We start from the raw sequence: 20914 nt of genomic DNA on the forward strand, positions 1-20914 counted from the left end.
CACCTCACCTGGCTAGTTTTTTGTATTTTTTAGTAGAGACGGGGTTTCACCATGTTCACCAGGTTGGTCTCGATCTCCTGACCTCGTGATCCACCCGTCTCGGCCTCCCAAAGTGCTGGGATTACAGGCTTGAGCCACCGCGCCCGGCCTTTTTTTTTTTTTTTTTTTTTTTTTGGAGACGGAGTCTTGCTCTGTCTCCCAGGCTGGAGTGCGGTGGTGCGATCTCGGTTCACTGCAAGCTCCGCCTCCCGGTTTCACGCCATTCTCCTGCCTCAGCCTCCAGAGTAGCTGGAACCACAGGCGCCTGCCACCATGCCTGGCTAATTTTTTGTATTTTTAGTAGAGACGGGGTTTCACCGTGTTTGTCAGGATGGTCTCGATCTCCTGACCTCGTGATCTGCCCACCTTGGCCTCCCAAAGTGCTGGGATTACAGGCCTGAGCCACCGCGCCCGGCCCTTCCAGGTTGGATTTTTAATGAAACAGACTCGGGGGAGGTCGGGGCTGTCAGGGACCCTAGGATCCTTGTGATTTTTCTTAGCACTTTATGTCAGGGAAACCTAAACTGAGGTCCACACTTGTGCCACTGACAGGGACTGACTAGGGGAGAAGGTCCTGCGGCCCCCTTCCTTGGGGTGTGTGCTGGGACCTGTGGTTTGCTGGCGGAAACAAATGATGAGGCTGGTTAGCGGATGTGGGAGGCTGTGGCCCTAGGGGGCCATAGGGTGCGGTGGAACTGCAGGCCCTGCTGATGACGGCAGCCAGCTGCTTCCAGGAACCAGGTGTCCAAGGCCACCTCTGCAGGGGCTTCCTCTTCAGCCTGCCTGGGGTGAGAGGTCGGTGCACCACAGCCAAGGCTGGGGCACAGGGAGTTTCTGTCTCTGGAAAACCAGCCATTCCTCCTCCCTGTGGTCAGAATTCTTTGCCCTGTCTGACCTGAACCCGCTTAGGGAGTCATGCCACTCCCCACTGTGGCCATAGTTTCTCTTCCTGTAAAATTTTATTTTATCATTTTTTCTTGTTTGTTTCTGAGATGTAGTCTCACCCTGTCACCCAGGCTGGAGTGCAGTGGTATGATGTCGGCTCACTGCCACCTCTGCCTCCCTGGTTCAAGCAATTTTCCCGCCTCAGCCTCCCGAGTAGCTGGGATTCCAGATGCCCGCCACCATGCCTGGCTAACTTTTTGTATTTTTAGTAGAGTTGGGGTTTCATCATGTTGGCCAGGCTGGTTTCGAACTGACCTCAGGTGATCCGCCCACCTCGGCCTCCCAAAGTGCTGTGATTACAGGCGTGAGCCACTGTGCCCGGCTACTTCCTGTAAAATTTTTAAATGGAGGATTGGGTGAGAGTTATGGTTTCCAGCCTGGTGCCTGGAGTGCTGAGCTAGTGGTGCACTCCAGGACACCTTTGCTTTATCTTACACGGCCACCTGGAGCCGGCTTAAGTGGCTAAAATATCCTGGGGCCAGGTGATAGGTCCCTCTGGCCAACTGGACAGCTGAGGCCTGTGGCTACCCGAAGCCCAGCTGGGGCCCTGGCCCAGTCTCGCCTCCCAGACTCTGCACCTGCTGGCATAGCTGCCCACCTCTGTGTGAGCTGCTCTAGGCCTAGGGCCTCAGTTGTGAGAGTGTTGGGGTGGGGTAGGGGGCAGGCCATGGTCCTTCAGCACGAAGAAGGAGCCATGAGGGGCTCCCACGACCTCCCGAGACTTGCCGTAAATGTTCTAGTCCACATATAAGGGTAGGGTTGGAGTTACCATTTCCTGAGCACATCTGTGAGGTGCCGAGCTGGGTACTTGACAGTCATTTGCTTGGAGAAGCAGTTGCTATTAGACCCATTTTATAGGTGAGAGAACCAAGTCTCACAGAGGCGTGAGTTCAAATCCCACCTCTGCCACTAACTGGCATGTGACCCTACCCATCCTTCGCTGCTCTGAGCCTAGACCCTGGCCCCTGCCTGGCTCCCTGCCACCCCTCATGGCCTCTGATGGTCATTGTGGGGGTCTCTGCCTGGCTCCCAGGGCTAGGGTTAGGGTTCTGGGGGCGCTTTCACTCAGCCAAGGGGGCCACAGCACTGGGGAGTGAAACTGCCCCGCCTCACCCTGCTTTGCCCTCTGGGTCTGTGAGGGTGGGCTGGCAGGAGGCCTAGGCCCTGCCCCAGGGACAGTCCTGCTTCCTCATTTTTTAGGTAGGGAAACCTAGGCTTCAAGAGGACTCACTGACTTGCCTACTTTCAAGATGACTTCAGGTGGGCTCAGTTCTGGGGTTTGGGAAAATGACCCGGTGGCTTTGGGAAGCACCCCAAGCCCAGGATGAAACATGCTTCTCTTACTGTGGTTCCATCCGAAGGACTGTGGTGAGCCCCGTGCCTTCCGTTAATAAAGATTTTTATTGTGAAAAGATGTTTTTTTTCTTTTTTTTTTTGAGACAGTCTCACTGTCGCCCAGGTTAGAGTGCATTGGTGCGATCTCAGCTCACTGCAAGCTCTGTCTCCTGGGTTCAGTTCTCCCGCCTCACCCTCCCATGTAGCTGGGATTACAGGTGCCTGCCAAATTTTTGTATTTTTAGTGGAACTGGGGTTTCACCATGTTGGCCAGGCTGGTCTTGATCTCCTGACCTCAACTGATCTGCCCACCGCTGCCTCCCAAGTGCTGGGATTACAGGCGCGAGCCACTGCGCCCAGCCTTGAAAGATGTTTTTAGAACCAGAAGCCTCGGTTCCCACTGCTGCTTCTGGGCCACATTGTGCAGAGCTCCCCTGCTGGTTGGGGCTCAGTGCAGCCCCAGGGAGGTGCTTCCTGCAGCTCAGGATGGGCGAGGGTGGGCGTCGGGAGACAGGGGGGCCTGGGGCCTGGGGCCTGCGGCTCAGTGCCCTGAGGCAGGCAGGGCTTACTGGGGCCATTTCATAGAAAGGCAGATTGAAGCTCAGCAGGGAAGAGGCTTTTGAGGGTGATCCAGGCCCTGGACGGGTGGCCTAGGACACCAGGGTCACACCAGGAACATGGGAGGGCCGTGCTCATCTCTAGAGGAGGGGAATGGGGAAGGACCACAGCCCTTGTCTTTGACTGTGACCCAGCAGTATCAAGCCCCTCGCTGGGCACCTCGCACACACACCCTGCCCTATCTCTGCCTGCACGCCCTGTTCCCTCCACCTAAATAGACTGCCTCCCGAGGGGGCGGTGCCAGGAGGACGCCTGTCCTTGAGGAAGAGGGGTCAGTGACCCCACGAAGATGCTTGACAGACAACCCCCACCACCTCAGAAGTGTGTAAGTGGTGATCCCTTTTAAGCCATCTTCCAGCCATTCTCACTGGAGGGAGATTGGATGGGCACAGAGCAGACCCCTACCCATCTACCCTCCTTTGGACCCCTAGGAAACTTCGCAGGCATTCCAGGCTGCTGGACAGCTGCCCTTGCGTTACCGTCAGCTTCATCCGTGGCCGCGCTCTGAGGGGCTCAGAGCTGAGGCAGAATCCCTTTTTCATTCATTTCCTGCAGAATAAAACAACATACAGAAAAGTGAATAAAACATAAATGCACAACCTCACACACGGTTAGGAAGTGAGCATCTGTGCAACCTCCGTCAGGAAATAGTTTTGCCAGCACCCAAATGCCCTCCCCTCACAGTGTCACTTCCGGCCTCTCCGCCCTGGCTTATGTGAGTCTTATGTTCTTGTTTTTCTAAAAAGTCTTCAACACCCAATTATGCAGCCATTGCAGTATTTTCCTGTTTCTGTGCTTTATCCCCTTGAATCATACAGATGCAAGTTCTGGCAGCTGACTTCTTTGGCTCATTATTATGTCTGTGAGATTTATTCATGTTGCTGTGTGTAGTATAGTTTGTGCATGTTCATTGCTAAAAACTTCCATTGGCTGTATCATAGTTCACAGATTCATTTTACTGTCAGTCAAACTTGTTCAGTGCATGCAGCCCAGGATGCCTTTGAATGTGGCCCAACACAAATTTGTAAACGTTCTTAAAACATTATAAAATTTTTGTTGCTTTTCTTTTCTTTTCTTTTTTTTAGCTCATCAGCTATAGTTAGTGTTAGTGTATTTTATGCGTGGCCCAAGATAGTTCTTCCAGTGAGGTCCATGGAAGCTAAAAGATTGGGCATGTCTGCAGTAGCTGGACAGTTGGTTTGTTTCTAGTTTGGGGTAATTACACACAATGCTGCTAGCAACAATTTTGTCCATGTCTCTGATGCACATGTGTTTTTTGCAAATGGGGCACAAATTTTTCTAGGGTTTGTACTTCTGGAGTATGACTTCTGGGTTCTAGGGTATGAGGATCTTTCTAAATATTGTTCTAGTTTATGTGCCCACCAGCAGTAAAACAGAATTCCCTTGCCTTCCCATCCTCGTCAGACATTTCACTTTTGCCAATATGGTGGGGTGTAGTTATGGCCTTAATTTGCATTTAGCTAATTACGAAGGAGATTGAGCATATTTTTATGTTTTTATTAACCATTTTGATTTTGTCTCCTGTGAAGTGTCTGTCATCTTTTGCCCATTTTTTAATGTGTTGTTTGTCCTTTTCTTTTCTTCTTCTTTTTTATTTTTATTTATTTATTTTTTTGAGACAGGGTCTCACTCTGTCGCCCTGGCTGGAGTGCAGTGGTGCGATCTCAGCTCACTACAGCCTTGAGTCAGGCTCAGGTGATTCTCTCACCTCAGCCTCTCAAGTAGCTGGGACCACAGGCCCACACCACCAACCCCAGCTAATTTTTTGTATTTTTAAGTATAGACGGGTTTCATCATGTTACCCAGGCTGCTCTTAAACTCCTGAGCTCAAGCGATCTGCTGGCCTCAGCCTCCCAAAGTTGGGATTATAGGCGTGAGCTACCAGATTTTTTCTTATTAATTATTTTCTAATAATTCTTTATATAGTCTTGATATTATCCATAATGTGTATTGCAAATATCTTCTCTAACTCTGGCTTGACTCTTTATGATGTCCTTTTTTGTTTTTTGGGGTTTTTTGAGACAAGGTCTTACTCTGTCACCTAGGCTTACTCATAACACCCAGGAGTGTTATGGCACAATCATGGCTTATTGCAGCCTCAATTCCTGGGCTTAAACAGTCCTCCCACCTCAGCCTCCCGAAGAGCCGGAACTACAATCACACACCACCATACCCAGCTGATTTTTTTTTTTTTTAGAGATAGGATCTTACTATGCCCCAGTTGGTCTCAAATTCCTGGGCTCAATGAGCCTCCCACCTTGACCTCCCAAAGTGCTGGAAGTACAGGCATGAGACACTGTGCCTGCCAGTTCTTATTTTTAATGCAGTTGAACTGATCAGTGTTTTCATTTTGGTTAGTGCTTTTTGTGACTTAAGAAATCCTTTCCAGGCTGGGTACAGTGGCTCACACCTGTAATCCCGGCACTTTGGAGGCAGAGGCAGGAGGATCACTTGAGCTCAGGAGTTTGAGACCAACCTGGGCAACATGGCAAAACACCATCTCTACAAAAAATACAAAAATTAGCTGGGCATGGTGGTGCGTGCCTGTAGTCCAAGCTACTCAGGCGGCTGGGGTGAGAGGATTGCTTGAGTCCAGGAGGTCAAGGCTGCAGTGGGCTGTGATTGTGCCACTGCACTCCAGCCTGTAAGACAGAGTGAGACCTTATCTCAAAAACAAACAAAACACTGAAATTCTTTCCACTCCAAGGTCATGAAGATAGTCTCTTAGATTATATTCTGAAATCCTTATAAATTTTAATTTTATATTTAGGCCTTTAATTCATCTGGATTTGTTTTCTCGCATATGGTGTGAGATAAGGATTCACTTTCATTTTTTTCTCTCCATAGGGTTACACACCTATCCTATCATTATTTATAATCTGACTTTCTGCGCCCATCTGCAATGCCACCTCTGTCATATGTCCACATATATGTAGATCTGTTGCTGGATTCTTTCCTCTGTTCCATTAGTCTGTCTGTTCTTGTGCCAATATCAAGCTGTCTTCATTATTATCAATTATGTATTGACACCTGATAAAGTAAGTCCTTTCCACCTTATTCTTCTTCTTTGAGAGTGTCTTGAGTATTCTGGCTCTTTGTATTTTCATGTAAGGTTTTTCTCTCATATAAATTTTAAAATCAGCTTGTCAATTCCAACAATGATGCACTTCATAGTTTGGGAATTTATTATAGCTATCAGTCAGTTTTGGGAAAATTGACATCTTTACAATATTGAGTTTTCTGATTCATGAACATGGTCTACCTCTCTATCCATGTGGGTCTTCCTTAAGGTTTGCCAATAGGATTTTATAATTTTGTCCATTGTGGTCTTGCTCATCTTAAGTTTGATTTGTGAATATTTTATGTTTCTTTTAGTCTATTGTAAATTGTGTATTTTTAATTTCATTGTTTTGTTAATAGCATATAAAACACACCTTGTCTTTTAACTGGAGCATTTTGTCCATTGTGTATTTAATGTAATTAAATCTACCATCTTATTTTATGCTACATATTGTCTCACTTGTATTTGTGTTTTTTTCGTCCCTTTTCTCTCCTTTTCCCCTTCTTTGGGATTGAGCAACTTAAAACAAATCATTTCATGTCCCTGCTTCTCTTAGTTAGACAGTTAAACACTCTCTATTGTTACTGAAGTCTAGAGTTAACTAACAAATATTTTTATCCTCCTCCTGGACAACCTAAGGACCTCAGGTGACTTTCATGTGTCTCCCTCATTACTTGATACTATTGTTGTATATATCTAATTCTAACTCAATATGTTTTAAAACTCTCACCCAAGACAGTATTTCTTTTTTTTTTTTTTTTTTGGAGAAGAGTCTCTCTCTGTCACCCAGGCTCAAGTGCAGTGGTGCCATCTTGGCTCACTGCAACCTCCATCTCCTGAGTTCAAGCAATTCTTATGCCTCAGCTTCCTGAGTAGCTGGAATTACAGGTGCCCACCACCACTCCTGGCTAATTTCTTGTATTTTTAGTAGAGATGGTGTTTTGCCATGTTGCCCAGGCTGATCTCTTAACTCCTGAGCTCAGGCAATCCTCCTGCCTTGGCCTCCCAAATTGCTAGGATTACAGGCAAGAGCCACCGTGCCTGGACCTTTTTTCTTTTTTGTAGTTGGAAAAGGAAGGAATATTTTAATAGCTTTAAAATTGTTTTATTATGGAAAAATTTTCATATTATAAAGTTATCACTTTAATTATTTTAAAGTGTACAGTTCTGTGACTTTGCAAATATTCATATTATTGTTCAGTCATCACCACCATCCATCTCCAGAACTTTTTCATCACCCCAAGCTTAAACTCTGTACTCATTAAACACTAAATCCCCATTCCTCCAGCCCTTTGCAACCACCATTCTACCTCCTGTCTCTCTGAATTTGACTACTCTAGGCACCTCATACAAGTGGAATCATACATTTATCTTTTTGTGACTGGCGTATTTCACATAGCATGTCTTCAGTGTTTATCCATGTTGTAGCACGCGTCAGAATTTCCTTCCTTTTGGCCAGGCATCATGGTTTATGGGCTTATGCCTGTAATCCTAGCACTTTGGGAGGCTGAGTTTGGATTTGGGAAGATTGCTTGAGTTTGAGACCAGCCTTGGCAACATAGTGAGATCCCGTCTCAAAAAATAACAAAAATTAGCCAGGCATGTTGGCATGTGCTGGTAGTCCCAGCTACTTGTGAGGCTGAGGCAAGAGGATCCCTTGAGCCTAGGAGGTCAAGACTGCAGTGAGCCATGGTTGCAACACTGCACTCCAGCCTGGGTGACGGAGTGAGACCCTGTCTTAAAAAAAAAAAAAGCACAAAACCCCAATAAATAGAATTTCCTTCTCTGCATAATGCTGCTATGGACATGGTACAAATAGCTGTTTTCTTTTCTTTTGCATATATATCCAGAAGTGGAATTGCTGGATTATGTGGTAATTATGTTTAATTTTTTGAGGAACCACTCTACGGTTCTCCACAGCAGCGATACCATTTTACATTCCTTTCAGCAATGCAGAAAGGGTTCCAATTTCTCTGCATCTTTGCCAACACTTACTTTCTTTTTTTCCTCTTCTTCCTCCTTCCCCTCCCCCCTTGAAACTTTTTTTTTCTCCTTCTCTTTTTTTTTTTTTTTTTGAGACGGAGTCTGGCTCTGTCGCCTTGGCTTGAGTGCAGTGGCACAGTCTCTGCTCACTGCAAGCTCCGCCTCCCGGGTTCACGCCATTCTCCTGCCTCAGCCTCCCGAGTAGCTGGGACTACAGGCGCCCGCCACTACACCCAGCTAATTTTTTTTTTTAATATATTTTTAGTAGAGACGGGGTTTCACCTGTGTAGCCAGGATGGTCTCAATCTCCTGACCTTGTGATCCACCCGCCTCGGCCTCCCAAAGTGCTGGGATTACAGGCGTGAGCCACCGCGCCCGGCCTCTTCTTCTCATTTTTGTAGAGAACAGGGTCTCCTTATGTCGTCCAGTTGAGAGAAAGGACTAGCTGGATTTCCTAGGCTGACTACGAATCCCTAAGCCTAGCTGGGAAGGTGACCACATCCACCTTCAAACATGGGGCTTGCAACTTAGCCCACACCGGACCAATCAGAGAGCTCACTAAAATGCTAATTAGGCAAAAACAGGAGGTAAAGAAATAGCCAATCATCTATGGCCTGAGAGCACAGCGGGAGGGAGAAGGATCAGGATATAAACCCAGGCATTCGAGCTGGCAATGGCAAGCCCCTTTGGGTCCCCTCCCTTTGTATGGGAGCTCTGTTTTCACTCTATTTCGCTCTATTAAATCTTGCAACTGCACTCTTCTGGTCCCTGTTTTGTTACGGCTTGAGCTGAGCGAATTTCGCTCGCTGTCCACCACTGCTGTTTGCCGCCATTGCAGACCCACCGCTGACTTCCATCCCTCTGGATCCAGCAGGGTGCCCCTTGCCACTCCCCATCGGGCTAAAAGCTTGCCATTGTTCCTGCATGGCTAAGTGCCTGGGTTCTTCCTAATCGAGCTGAACACTAGTCACTGGGTTCCACGGTTCTCTTCCGTGACCCACGGCTTCTAACAGAGCTATAACACTCACCACCTAAGATTCCATTCCTTGGAATCTGTGAGGCCAAGAACCCCAGGTCAGAGAACACAAGGCCTGCCACCATTTTGGCGACCACGAAGGGACCTCCAAAGCGGTGAGTAATATTGGACCACTTTCGCTTGCTATTCTGTCCTATCCTTCCTTAGAATTGGAGGAAAATACGTGGCACCTGTCGGCCAGTTAAAAACGATCAGCGTGGCCGCCAGACTTAAGACTCACGTGTGAGGCTATCTGGGGAAGGGCTTTCTAACCCAGAAGGGTTGGGGATGTTGGTCTGCCTGGAACAAGCTTCCAGTTTCAATTTCCTTGGGGAAGCCGAAGGCCGACTAAAGGCAGAAAGCTGTCGTCCCGAGCTCCTGGCAGTAGCCGGTTGAGATCATGGCGCAGCCAGAAGTATCTACTCAACAGTCGCCCATGCCTGTGCCCTTACCTTTCCTTCTGACCCATACTTCCTAGGTCCCGACCACGACTTTCTTGAAAGTACAGCCCCCAAATTCTCCTTACCTCTGAATCTACTTCCTCTGATGCCTGCCTCCTAGGTACTAATGGTTCAGACTTTCATTTCCTCTAGCAAGTTGTATCTCCAAAGGGATCTAAGGAAGCTCTAGGCTGTGTCCTTAGGCATCTAGGCTATAAACCCAGGGAGTCTTATCCCTGGTGTCCCTCCCGATTTAGATATACAGCTCTCGACATGGGCAGTTATGTAGGACCTGTTCCCCACCACCCTTGCCAGGGCCCCAAGTTTGTAATGGCTGAGAGAGAGACGGAGGGAGAGAGAGAGAGACGGAGGGAGAGAGAGACGGAGGGAGAGAGAGAGAGACGGAGGGAGAGAGAGAGAGACGGAGGGAGAGAGAGAGAGACGGAGGGAGAGAGAGAGAGACGGAGGGAGAGAGAGAGAGACGGAGGGAGAGAGAGAGAGACGGAGGGAGAGAGAGAGAGACGGAGGGAGAGAGAGAGAGACGGAGGGAGAGAGAGACGGAGGGAGAGAGAGAGAGACGGAGGGAGAGAGAGAGAGACGGAGGGAGAGAGAGAGACGGAGGGAGAGAGAGAGACGGAGGGAGAGAGAGAGACGGAGGGAGAGAGAGAGACGGAGGGAGAGAGAGAGAGACGGAGGGAGAGAGAGAGAGACGGAGGGAGAGAGAGACGGAGGGAGAGAGAGAGACGGAGGGAGAGAGAGACGGAGGGAGAGAGAGAGAGACGGAGGGAGAGAGAGAGAGACGGAGGGAGAGAGAGAGAGACGGAGGGAGAGAGAGAGAGACGGAGGGAGAGAGAGAGAGACGGAGGGAGAGAGAGAGAGACGGAGGGAGAGAGAGAGAGACGGAGGGAGAGAGAGAGAGACGGAGGGAGAGAGAGAGAGACGGAGGGAGAGAGAGAGACGGAGGGAGAGAGAGAGAGATGGAGGGAGAGAGAGAGACGGAGGGAGAGAGAGAGACGGAGGGAGAGAGAGAGAGATGGAGGGAGAGAGAGAGAGATGGAGGGAGAGAGAGAGATGGAGGGAGAGAGAGAGAGACGGAGGGAGAGAGAGAGAGACGGAGGGAGAGAGAGAGAGACGGAGGGAGAGAGAGAGACGGAGGGAGAGAGAGAGAGACGGAGGGAGAGAGAGAGAGACGGAGGGAGAGAGAGAGAGACGGAGGGAGAGAGAGAGAGACGGAGGGAGAGAGAGAGAGACGGAGGGAGAGAGAGAGAGACGGAGGGAGAGAGAGAGAGACGGAGGGAGAGAGAGAGAGACGGAGGGAGAGAGAGAGAGATGGAGGGAGAGAGAGAGATGGAGGGAGAGAGAGAGAGACGGAGGGAGAGAGAGAGAGATGGAGGGAGAGACAAAGAGGGAGTCAAAGAGAAAAAGAAAAAGAAATCATAAAAAAGTGTGCCCTATTCCTTTAAAAACCAGGGTAAATTTAAAATCTGTAACTAATTATTGAAGGTCTTCTCTGTGACCCTATAACACTCCAACACTACCTTGTTGTCAGTGTAAACAAGGGCGTAGCCTGAAAACACTGAGGCCACTGACAACCCGGAGCTTTCCTATCAAAAATCCTTAACCAAGCAGATTTCCTAACAGGGGATTTAAATCTTAATTACCATACAAGGTCTGACCAGACCTAGGAGGAACTCCCTTCAGGACAGGATGATAGACGGTTCCTCCCAGATGATTGAGAAAAAAACTCAGTGGGTATTCAGTAATTGATATGGAGACTCCTGTGGAAGCAGAGTTAAAAAATTGCCTAGTAATTGGTCTCCTCAAACGTGCGAGCTGTTTGCACTCAGCCTAGCCTTAAAGTACAGAATCAAAAGACTATCTCAATCCTGACTCAGAAGGTTAGCTACACCCTCTCTGAAATGAATTTGCATAAGAACTGTTGTTTATAGGAATGCATTTTGATGGGGCAGATGGGTTGTTATGAAATTCTCAGGAGCCCAGGCCAGCTCTAGGACTCACCCCTGAGCGCACAGGCAACATTGGGCACGCTGGTAAAGGACCACTAGAATCCAGCAGCCCAGATCCCTTTCTTTGTGGTCAAAAGAGGCGGGAAAACAGGTGCAGGACTGCTACATCGGTGAGTGTAACTAATCCGATAAGCAGAGCTCCATGGGTGGTTATGCACCCTGGAAAGGAATAAGCATTAGGCTCTTAGAGGACACTCTAGGACTAATGCTTATCGGAAAATGACTAGGGGTGCTGGAGTCCCTATGTTCTATTTTCAGATGGGAAACGTTTCCCCGCAAGGCAAAAACGCCCCTCAGATGTATTCTGGAGGATTAGGATCAATTTGACCTTCAGATGCTAAGAAAGAAACGACATATTCTTCTGCAGTACCGCCTGGCCACGATATCCTCTTCAAGGGGGAGAAACCTGGCCTCCTGAGGGAAGTATAAATTATAACACCATCTTACAGCTAGACCTCTTTTGTAGAAAAGAAGGCAAATGGAGTGAAGTGCCATATGTACAAACTTTCTTTTCATTAAGAGACAACTCGCAATTATGTAAAAAGTGTGATTTATGCCCTACAGGAAGCCCTCAGAGTCTACCTCCCTACCTCAGCATCCCCCTGACTCCTTCCCCAACTAATAAGGACCCCCCTTCAACCCAAACGGTCCAAAAGGAGATAGACAAAGGGGTAGACAATGAACCAAAGAGTGCCAGTATTCCCCGATTATGCCCTCTCCAAGCAGTGGGAGGAGGAGAATTCGCCTCAGCCAGAGTGCATGTAGCTTTTTCTCTCTCAGACTTAAAGCAAATTAAAGTAGACCTAGCTAAATTCTCAGATAACCCTGATGGCTATATTGATGTCTTACAAGGGTTAGGACAATCCTTTGATCTGACATGGAGAGATATAGTTACTGCTAAATCAGACACTAACCCCAAATGAGAGAAGTGCTACCATAACGGCAGCCTGAGAGTTTGGTGATCTCTGGTATCTCAGTCAGGTCAATGATAGGATGACAACAGAGGAAAGAGAACGATTTGCCACAGGCCAGCAGGCAGTGCCCAGTGTAGACCCTCACTGGGACATAGAATCAGAACATGGAGATTGGTGCCGCAGACCTGTGTAACCTGCGTGCTAGGAGGACTAAGGAAAACTAGGAAGAAGCCTATGAATTATTCAGTGATGTCCACTATAACACAGGGAAAGGAAGAAAATCCTACTGCCTTTCTGGAGAGACTAAGGGAGGCATTGAGGAAGCACACCTCCCTGTCACCTGACTCTATTGAAGGCCAGTCAGCTGCACACATTAGAAAAAACTTCAAAAGTCCGCCTTAGGCCCAGAGAAAAACTTAGAAAAAACCCTATTGAACTTGGCAACCTCAGTTTTTTATAATAGAGATCAGGAGAAGCAGGCGGAACAGGACGAACGAAACTAAAAAAAGGCCACCGCTTCAGTCATGGCCCTCAGGCAAGCGGACTTTGGAGGCTCTGGAAAAGGGAAAAGCTGGGCAAATCGAATGCCTAATAGGGCTTGCTTCTAGTGCGATCTACAAGGACACTTTAAAAAAGATTGTCCAAGTAGAAGTAAGCCGCCCCCTCATCCATGCCCCTTATGTCAAGGGAATCACTGGAAGGCCCACTGCCCCCGGGGATGAAGGTCCCCTGAGTCAGAAGCCACTAACCAGATGATCCAGCAGCAGGACTGAGGGTGCCTGGGGCAAGCGTCAGCCCATGCCATCACCCTCACAGAGCCCCGGGTATGCTTGAGCATTGAGGGCCAGGAGGTTAACCATCTGCTGGACACTGGCGTGGCCTTCTCAGTCTTACTCTCCTGTCCCGGACAACTGTCCTCCAGATCTGTCACTATCTGAGGGATCCTAGGACAGCCAGTCACTAGATACTTCTCCCAGCCATTAAGTTGTGACTGGGGAACTTTACTCTTTTCACGTGCTTTTCTAATTACGCCTAAAAGCCCCACTCCCTTGTTAGGGAGAGACATTCTGGCAAAAGCGGGGGCCATTATACACCTGAACATAGGAGAAGGAACACCCATTTGTTGTCCCCTGCTTGAGGAAGGAATTAATCCTGAAGTCTGGGCAACAGAAGGACAATATGGATGAGCAAAAAATGCCCTTCCTGCTCAAGTTAAACTAAAGGATTCCACCTCCTTTCCCTACCAAAGACAGTACCCCCTCAGACCCGAGGCCCAACAAGGACTCCAAAGGATTGTTAAGGATCTAAAAGCCCAAGGCCTAGTAAAACCATGCAGTAGCCCCTGCAATACTCCAATTTTAGGAGTACAGAAACCCAACAGACAGTAGAGGTTAGTGTAAGATCTCAGGATTATCAATGAGGCTGTTCCTCTATACCCAGCTGTACCTAACCTTTATACTCTGCTTTCCCAAATACCAGAGGAAGCAGAGTGGTTTACAGTCCTGGACCTTAAGGATGCCTTTTTCTGCATCCCTGTACATCCTGACACTCAATTCTTGTTTGCCTTTGAAGATCCTTCATACCCAGTGTCTCAACTCACCTGGACTGTTTTATTCCAAGGGTTCAGGGATAGCCCCCATCTATTTGGCCAGGCATTAGCCCAAGACTTGAGCCAGTTCTCATACCTGAACACTCTTGTCCTTCGGTACGTGGATGATTTACTTTTAGCTACCTGTTCAGAAACCTTGTGCCATCAAGCCACCCAGGCACTCTTAAATTTCCTCACTACCTGTGGCTACAAGGTTTCCAAACCAAAGGCTCAGCTCTGCTCACAGCAAGTTAAATACTTAGGGCTAAAATTATCCAAAGGCACCACGGCCCTCAGTGAGGAACATATCCAGCCTATATGGCTTATCCTCATCCCAAAACCCTAAAGCAACTAAGGTTCCTTGGCATAACAGGTTTCTGCTGAATATGGATTCCCAGGTATGGTGAAATAGCCAGACCATTATATACGCTAATTAAGGAAACTTAGAAAGCCAATACCCATTTAATAACATGGACACCTGAAGCAGAAGCGGCTTTCTGGGCCCTAAAGAAGGCCCTAACCCAAGCCCCAGTACTCAGACAAAGAAATAGAATAGGGAACCTCATGAGGACATAGTTTCCTCCCCTCAGGATGGCTAGCCATCGAAGAAGGAAAAATACTTTGCCTGCAGCTAACCAATGGAAATTACTTAAAACCCTTCACCAAAACTTTGACTTAGGCATTGATAGCACCCTTCAGATGGCCAAATCATTTACTGGACCAGGCCTTTTCAAAAGTATCAAGCAGATAGTGGGGGCCTGTAAAGTGTACCAAAGAAATAATCCCCTGCACTGCAGGCCATACATTTAAATCCCTGTATCTTTAACCTCCTTGTTAAATTTGTCTCTTCCGGAATTGAAGCTGTAGAACTACAAATAGTTCCTCAAATGGAGACCCAGATGCAGTCCATGACTAAGATCTACCGCGGACCCCTGGACCAGCCTACTAGCCAGTGCTCCGATGTTAATGAGATCGAAGGCACCCCTCCAGAGGAAATCTCAACTGCACAATCCCTACTACACCCCAATTCAGCAGGAAGCAGTTAGAACGGTCGTTGGCCAACCTCCCCAACAGCACTTGAGTTTTCCTGTTGAGAAGGGGGACTGAGAGACAGGACTAGCTGGATTTCCTAGGCCAACTAAGAATCCCTAAGCCTAGCTGGGAAGGTGACCACATCCACCATTAAACACAGGGCTTGCAACTTAGCCCACACCCTACCAATCAGAGAGCTCACTAAAATGCTAATTAGGCAAAAACAGGAGGTAAATAGCCAATCATCTATTGCCTGAGAGCACAGCGGGAGGGACAAGGATCAGGATATAAACCCAGGCATTCGAGCCAGCAATGGCAACCCTCTTTGGGTCCCCTCCCCTTATATGGGAGGTCTGTCTTCACTCTATTTCACTCTATTAAATCTTGCAACTGCACTCTTCTGGTCCGTGTTTTGTTATGGCTTGAGCTGAGCTTTCGCTCGCCGTCCACCACTGCTGTTTGCCGCCATTGCAGACCCACCGCTGACTTCCATCCCTCTGGATCCAGCAGGGTGTCCGCTGTGCTCCTGATCCAGCAAGGCACCCCTTGCCACTCCCAATCGGGCTAAAGGTTTGCCATTGTTCCTGCATGGCTAAGTGCCTGGGTTCTTCCTAATCGAGCTGAACACTAGTCACTGGGTTCACGGTTCTCTTCTGTGACCCATGGCTTCTAATAGAGCGATAACACTCACCACATGGCCCAAGATTCCATTCCTTGGAATCTGTGAGGCCAAGAACCCCAGGTCAGAGAACATGAGGCTTGCCACTGAGAGGTGACAACATGCTAAAGCCCTCGCTCTCGGCACCTCCTTGGCCTTGGCATCCACTCTGGTGGCACTTGAGGAGCCCTTCAGCCCACCATGGCACTGTGGGAGCCCCTCTCTGGGCTGGCCAAGGCCGGAGCCGGCTCCCTCTGCTTGCAGGGAGGTGTGGAGGGAGAGGTGCAGCCAGGAACTGGGGTTGTGCATGGTGTAGGCCAGCGTGAGTTCTGGGTGGACGAGGGCTCGGTGGGCCCGGTGGGCCCTGCACTTGGAGCGACTGGCCAGTGCTGCTGGCCCCAGGCAGTGAGGGGTTTAGCACCCAGGCCAGCAGCTGCAGAGGGTGTGCCACACCCCCCAGCAGTGCCAGCCCACTGGCACTGTGCTCGAATTCTTGCAGGGCCTCAGCTGCCTCCCCGCAGGTCAGGGCTCGGGACCTGCAGCCCGCCATGCCCAGGCCTCCCCATCCCCACCGTGGGCTCCTATGCGGCCGGAGCCTCCCCAACGAGTGCCGCCCCCTGTGCCACGGGCCCGGTCCCATCAACCTCCCAAGGGCTGAGAAGTGCGGGCACACGGCACGGGACTGGTGGGCAGCTCCACCTGCAGCCCAGGTGCAGGATCCACTAGGTGAAGCCAGCTGGGCTCCTGAGTCTAGTGGGGACTTGGAGAACCTTTATGTCTAGCTCAGGGATTGTAAATACACCAATCAGCACCCTGTGTCTAGCTCAAGGTTTGTAAATACACCAATCAGTACTCTGTAACTAGCTAACCTGGGGGGGTACTTGGAGAACTTTTCTGTCTAGCTCTCTGTGTCTAGCTAAAGGATTGCAAACGCACCAATCAGCACTCTGTGTCTAGCTCAGGGTTTGTAAATACACCAATCAGTACTCTGTCTAGCTAACCTAGTGGGGACTTGGAGAGCCTTTCTGTCTAGCACTCTGTGTCTAGCTAAAGGACTGTAATCACACCAATCAGCACTCCGTGTCTAGCTCAGGGATTGTAAACGCACCAATCAGCACTCTGTCAAAATGGACCAATCAACTCTCTGTAAAACGGACCAACAGCTCTCTGTAAAATGGACCAATCAGCTCTCTGTAAAATAGACTGATCAGCTCTCTGTAAAATGGAGCAATCAGCAGGATGTGGGTGGGGTCAGATAAGGGAATAAAAGCAGGATGCCCGGGCCAGCAGTGGCAACCTCCCCTCAGGTCCCCTTCCATGTTGTGGAAGCTTTGTTCTTTTGCCCTTTGCACTAAATCTTGCTGCTGCTCACTCTTTGTGTCCATGCCACCTTAATGAGCTATAATACTGCGAAGGTCTGCAGCTTCACTCCTAAAGCCAGCGAGACCAGGAACCCACCAGAAGGAACGGACAACTCCAGACGTGCCACCTTTAAGAGCTGTGACACTCACCGCAAAGGTCTGCAGCTTCACTCCTGAAGTCAGTGAGACTACGAACCCACTAGAAGGAAGAAACTGCGGACACATCTGAACATCTGAAGGAACAGACACCGGACACACCATCTTTAAGAACCGTGACACTCACTGCTAGCGTCCGTGGCTTCATTCTTGAAGTCAGCGAGACCAAGAACCCACCAATTCCGGACACACCACCATCTTGGAAGTGGTCCACCACCATCTTGGGACCTCTGGGAGCAAGGACCCCCAGGTAACATAGTCAAGTCTGTCAACTCCTGGGCTCAGGCTATCCTCCTGTCTGCCTCCCTAAGTGCTGGGATTTTAGGCTGAAGCCGCTGCGCCCAACTTGGCTCTCTGCTTCCTCAACTGCCATCCTAATGAATGTTAAGTGGTATCCCACAATGGTTTTGATTTGTGTTTCCCTAGTGATTAACGATGGGAAGCAGAAGTGAATGAGACAGAATTGTGATCTTGTCAGAAAAGTCATCTTGGAAAAGCCAACGTCCAAAAGAAATGGTTAGAACAAGGGTCGCTGACTCCCATCCAGATGGTATCCCTGACCCTTGTGGGGCAATGTCACAGAGGCTCCTGCTCGGCAGGGAGGTCTGGATTCCACACTCTTCTGCCACTGCCCAGCTCTGGACCTCAGCTTTCTATGGGTGTCAAGAGGACAAGCAGCCGTGCCCATTTGTCTTGCTGGTGTTTTTGGGTGTCAGATGCGCCAGCAGGAGGGACAGTGTGTGGGAAGGTGCTGGTCTGAGGCTGGTCCCGCCAAAGCCCTGCAGGCTCACTCCCTGGTTGTGCGGAGGTGCTGGTGCTCGCTCGTCCACTCAGCACCCACAGGCCGGGCCCGGGTGCCAGGCAGTTGTCCTCTGTGGAGCCTTATCGGGGCCCACAGGCCCTACTGCCTCGACCCCACCCGGGCCCCAAAACTCGGCCTGGGGGCCGCACAAGGCGGGGCCACGCGGGGCAGGGCCCGTCTGCTGGGGGAGTGCGCGGGGTGGGCAGCGGGGGGCAGGGTTCCTGGACTCCGACAGCCCGTCCGGCCGAGGTCAATCACAATGAAACCGTGTCCAGCGGACTCGGCTGGGGCTGGCCGCAGCCGACCGAGCCATCGTGAAGCCATGACGTGGCGCCCAAAGCTGCTGGCCTAGTGCACTCCGCGCTGGTCCCCGGCCTCCGCAGGCCCAGGCGGGGTCGCCCCGAGGCGGGTCTGGCGGGTCCAATCGCCCCGCCCGCAGGGGACCCGCCCCTCATGGGCCCCGCCAATCGCAGGGCACGTTGCTCTGCAGTGCCGCGCGGCTCGGCCTATGGGGCGGCGCGTTGTTGGGTTGCAGCGCCGCAGGCCGCACCCAGCTCGGGAGGTGGGGGCGAGCGGAGGGGCTGAGGGGCGGAGAGGCCGGGCGGGCCGCGGCTGTGGGCCAGGGGACGGGGGCGGAGCCGGAGTCGGAGCCGACGGGCGGTGGCCGCAGTGGCACCCCGGAATCCCGCGTGCTGCCCACGATTCGCTTCTGAGGTGAGGTTCGCGAGCGGGAGCGGGGGCGGCGGGGGCCCGGTTCGGGCTGAGGAGGCGGCTGGGGCGCGGCGAACTGGGCCGCGGTTGCGGCGGGCGGGGACCGCGAGGCCTGCAGCGGCCCTGGCAGCGCGGGGGGCGGGGAGGCCGCTTCGCCGCCGAGGGCGTCTTGGAGGGGTCCCCGCGGGGGCCGTCGGCCTGGGCCGAGCCTGGGAGCGAGGGCGCCGCCGATCTGTCAGCGTGATAGGACCCCGGGGACGAGGCTTCTCCCTGGCCGGTCGTTCCTGGCCGGCTGGTGGGCTGCAGGGGTCGGGGCGGAGGAGGAGGACCCTGGCCGGAGGCTGGTCAGCATCCTGCTTGGGAGACCGGTTCCGCGGTCCGCAGCGCTGGTGGCTTCAAGGTTTGTGTACGGACGCCTGTTTGGGTACTGCCTGTCGGCTCTCGTATTTAAAAACGACGGCTTCTGCCAAAAGAGAAAAGCCGTATCTGCCGACGGAAGCTCCGGAGATAATCCTGGAACTTTATCAGCGATGGGGCTGTGGGTCACCTTTGCCCTCCTGCTCTTTTCTTTTTTCTTAATCTTTTATTTTCGTTTTTGGGAGATGTCAGAGGGCCTTTCCCTATTACAGTGACTTTTATCTTTGTTCTTGTAATGGCTCAAGATAGTTGGGAGGTAATTTGCATTCACTTTATGCATACCCACCTTGAAAAACATATTTTGGTTCGCCTGAAACTGTTGTTGGTTTGAGCATAATTTATGCCTAGAATCCAGAAAGCAGTGATCATATCTCCAAAGACCAAAAACATAGCTGATAGCTGTATGCATTACTAGTAAGTTATGATTTTTTGTGTGAAAAATTGAGATATTAATGGGGATAGGAAATAGAATGCTGATAGGTAGACTGTGTCTATGAGTAGAGGAACCTACTGAAAACAAGCTTGGAGTAGATGGGTAGGAGTTCAGCAGGCACCAGAGAGAGGAGGGCATTTCAGGCAGAGGGTATGAATTGTATGAAAGTTGATTTGTAAACTTTGGAGTCTTGAATGGACAAGGGCCAGTGATGATAACTTTTTTTATGTTTGTTTGAGGCGGAGTCTTGCTCTGTTGCCAGGCTGGAGTGCAGAGGTGCGATCTCCGCTCACTGCAACCTCCGCCTCCCGGGTTCAAGAGATTCTTCTGTCTCAGCCTCCTGAGTATCTGGGACTACAGGTGCGCGCCACCACTCCCAGCTAGTTTTTGTATTTTTAGTAGAGACGGGGTTTCACCCTGTTGGTCAGGATGGTCTCAATCTCTTGACCTTGTGATCTCTCCGCCTCAGCCTCCCAAAGTGCTGGGATTCCAGGCGTGAGCCACCGCGCCTGGCCTACGTTAAAATTTTAATACACCCCTTTGATTTTGACAGTGGGGAAAACTAGAATAGTAAAGTTGTCTTTTAAGGAAGTGGATGATTTTGGCATCAAAACTGCTTTTCAGAGTTTCGATGTGGTTTACAATGGTATGGACAAGCTGGTATGATTTGTTAGTTTACTACTTGTGATGTCTTTAGGTTTTAAAGTTTCGGATACTCACTGAGTGATGTGAGTCTAAACTCTAGCCAGTCCCCGAATTGTGAGATAGTTTTCCTTCTAAAATATACTTCCTACAAGCTGATCATTTTTTCCCCTTAATTCTTTTTTTTTTTTTTTTTTTTTGAGATGGAGTCTCACTCTGTGGCCCAGGCTGGAGTGCAGTGGCGAGATCTCGGCTCACTGCAAGCTCCGCCTCCCGGGTTCATGCCATTCTCCTGCCTCAGCCTCCCGAGTAGCTGGGACTACAGGCGCCCGCCTCTTCGCCCGGCTAGTTTTTTGTATTTTTTAGTAGAGACGGGGTTTCACTGGGTTAGCCAGGATGGTCTCGATCTCCTGATCTCGTGATCCGCCCGTCTGGGCCTCCCAAAGTGCTGGGATTACAGGCTTGAGCCACCGCGCCCGGCCTTTTCCCCTTAATTCTTTTGATGTTATCTGATGTACTGAGAAGGTTTTGTTTGGTGTTCAGTTTTGTGTTACTGATTTTGCCCTAAAAACTGTTTCTTTACATGATTATTAGTTTGTAGTTCTTTCTTATAGTCTTTGACTTGAATAAGAAAAGTAAATACTGAAATGCTTTTAAAGATAAAGTATTTATTTATTACTTGAAACTTAGATTGACTGCCCTTCCTTTCTTTCCTT

General features: G+C 50.1%; 1 protein-coding gene and 1 long non-coding RNA gene across 43 annotated transcripts in view; one reads left to right on the forward strand and one right to left on the reverse strand.

The window, feature by feature from the left end:
* Positions 1-1200: 1200 nt before the first annotated feature.
* LOC144341099 (uncharacterized) lies at positions 1201-18025 on the reverse strand. Its single transcript, XR_013417699.1, has 2 exons — positions 17188-18025; positions 1201-3486 (listed from the first exon to the last, which is right to left on the reverse strand). It is a non-coding gene; the product is annotated as an uncharacterized LOC144341099 (long non-coding RNA).
* Positions 8963-20914, forward strand: part of ADD1 (adducin 1) — a 103315-nt gene continuing 91363 nt past the window's right edge. For 25 of the 42 annotated variants that reach the window (XR_013417154.1, XR_013417155.1, XR_013417161.1 and 22 more), the window contains exon 1: positions 18642-18709. The gene's annotated coding sequence lies outside the window, so the exon portion shown is untranslated. 42 annotated transcript variants of the gene reach the window in all.

This window comes from Macaca mulatta, chromosome 5 (genome assembly GCF_049350105.2).
Source record: "Macaca mulatta isolate MMU2019108-1 chromosome 5, T2T-MMU8v2.0, whole genome shotgun sequence".
NCBI classification, from domain to species: Eukaryota; Metazoa; Chordata; class Mammalia; order Primates; family Cercopithecidae; genus Macaca; species Macaca mulatta.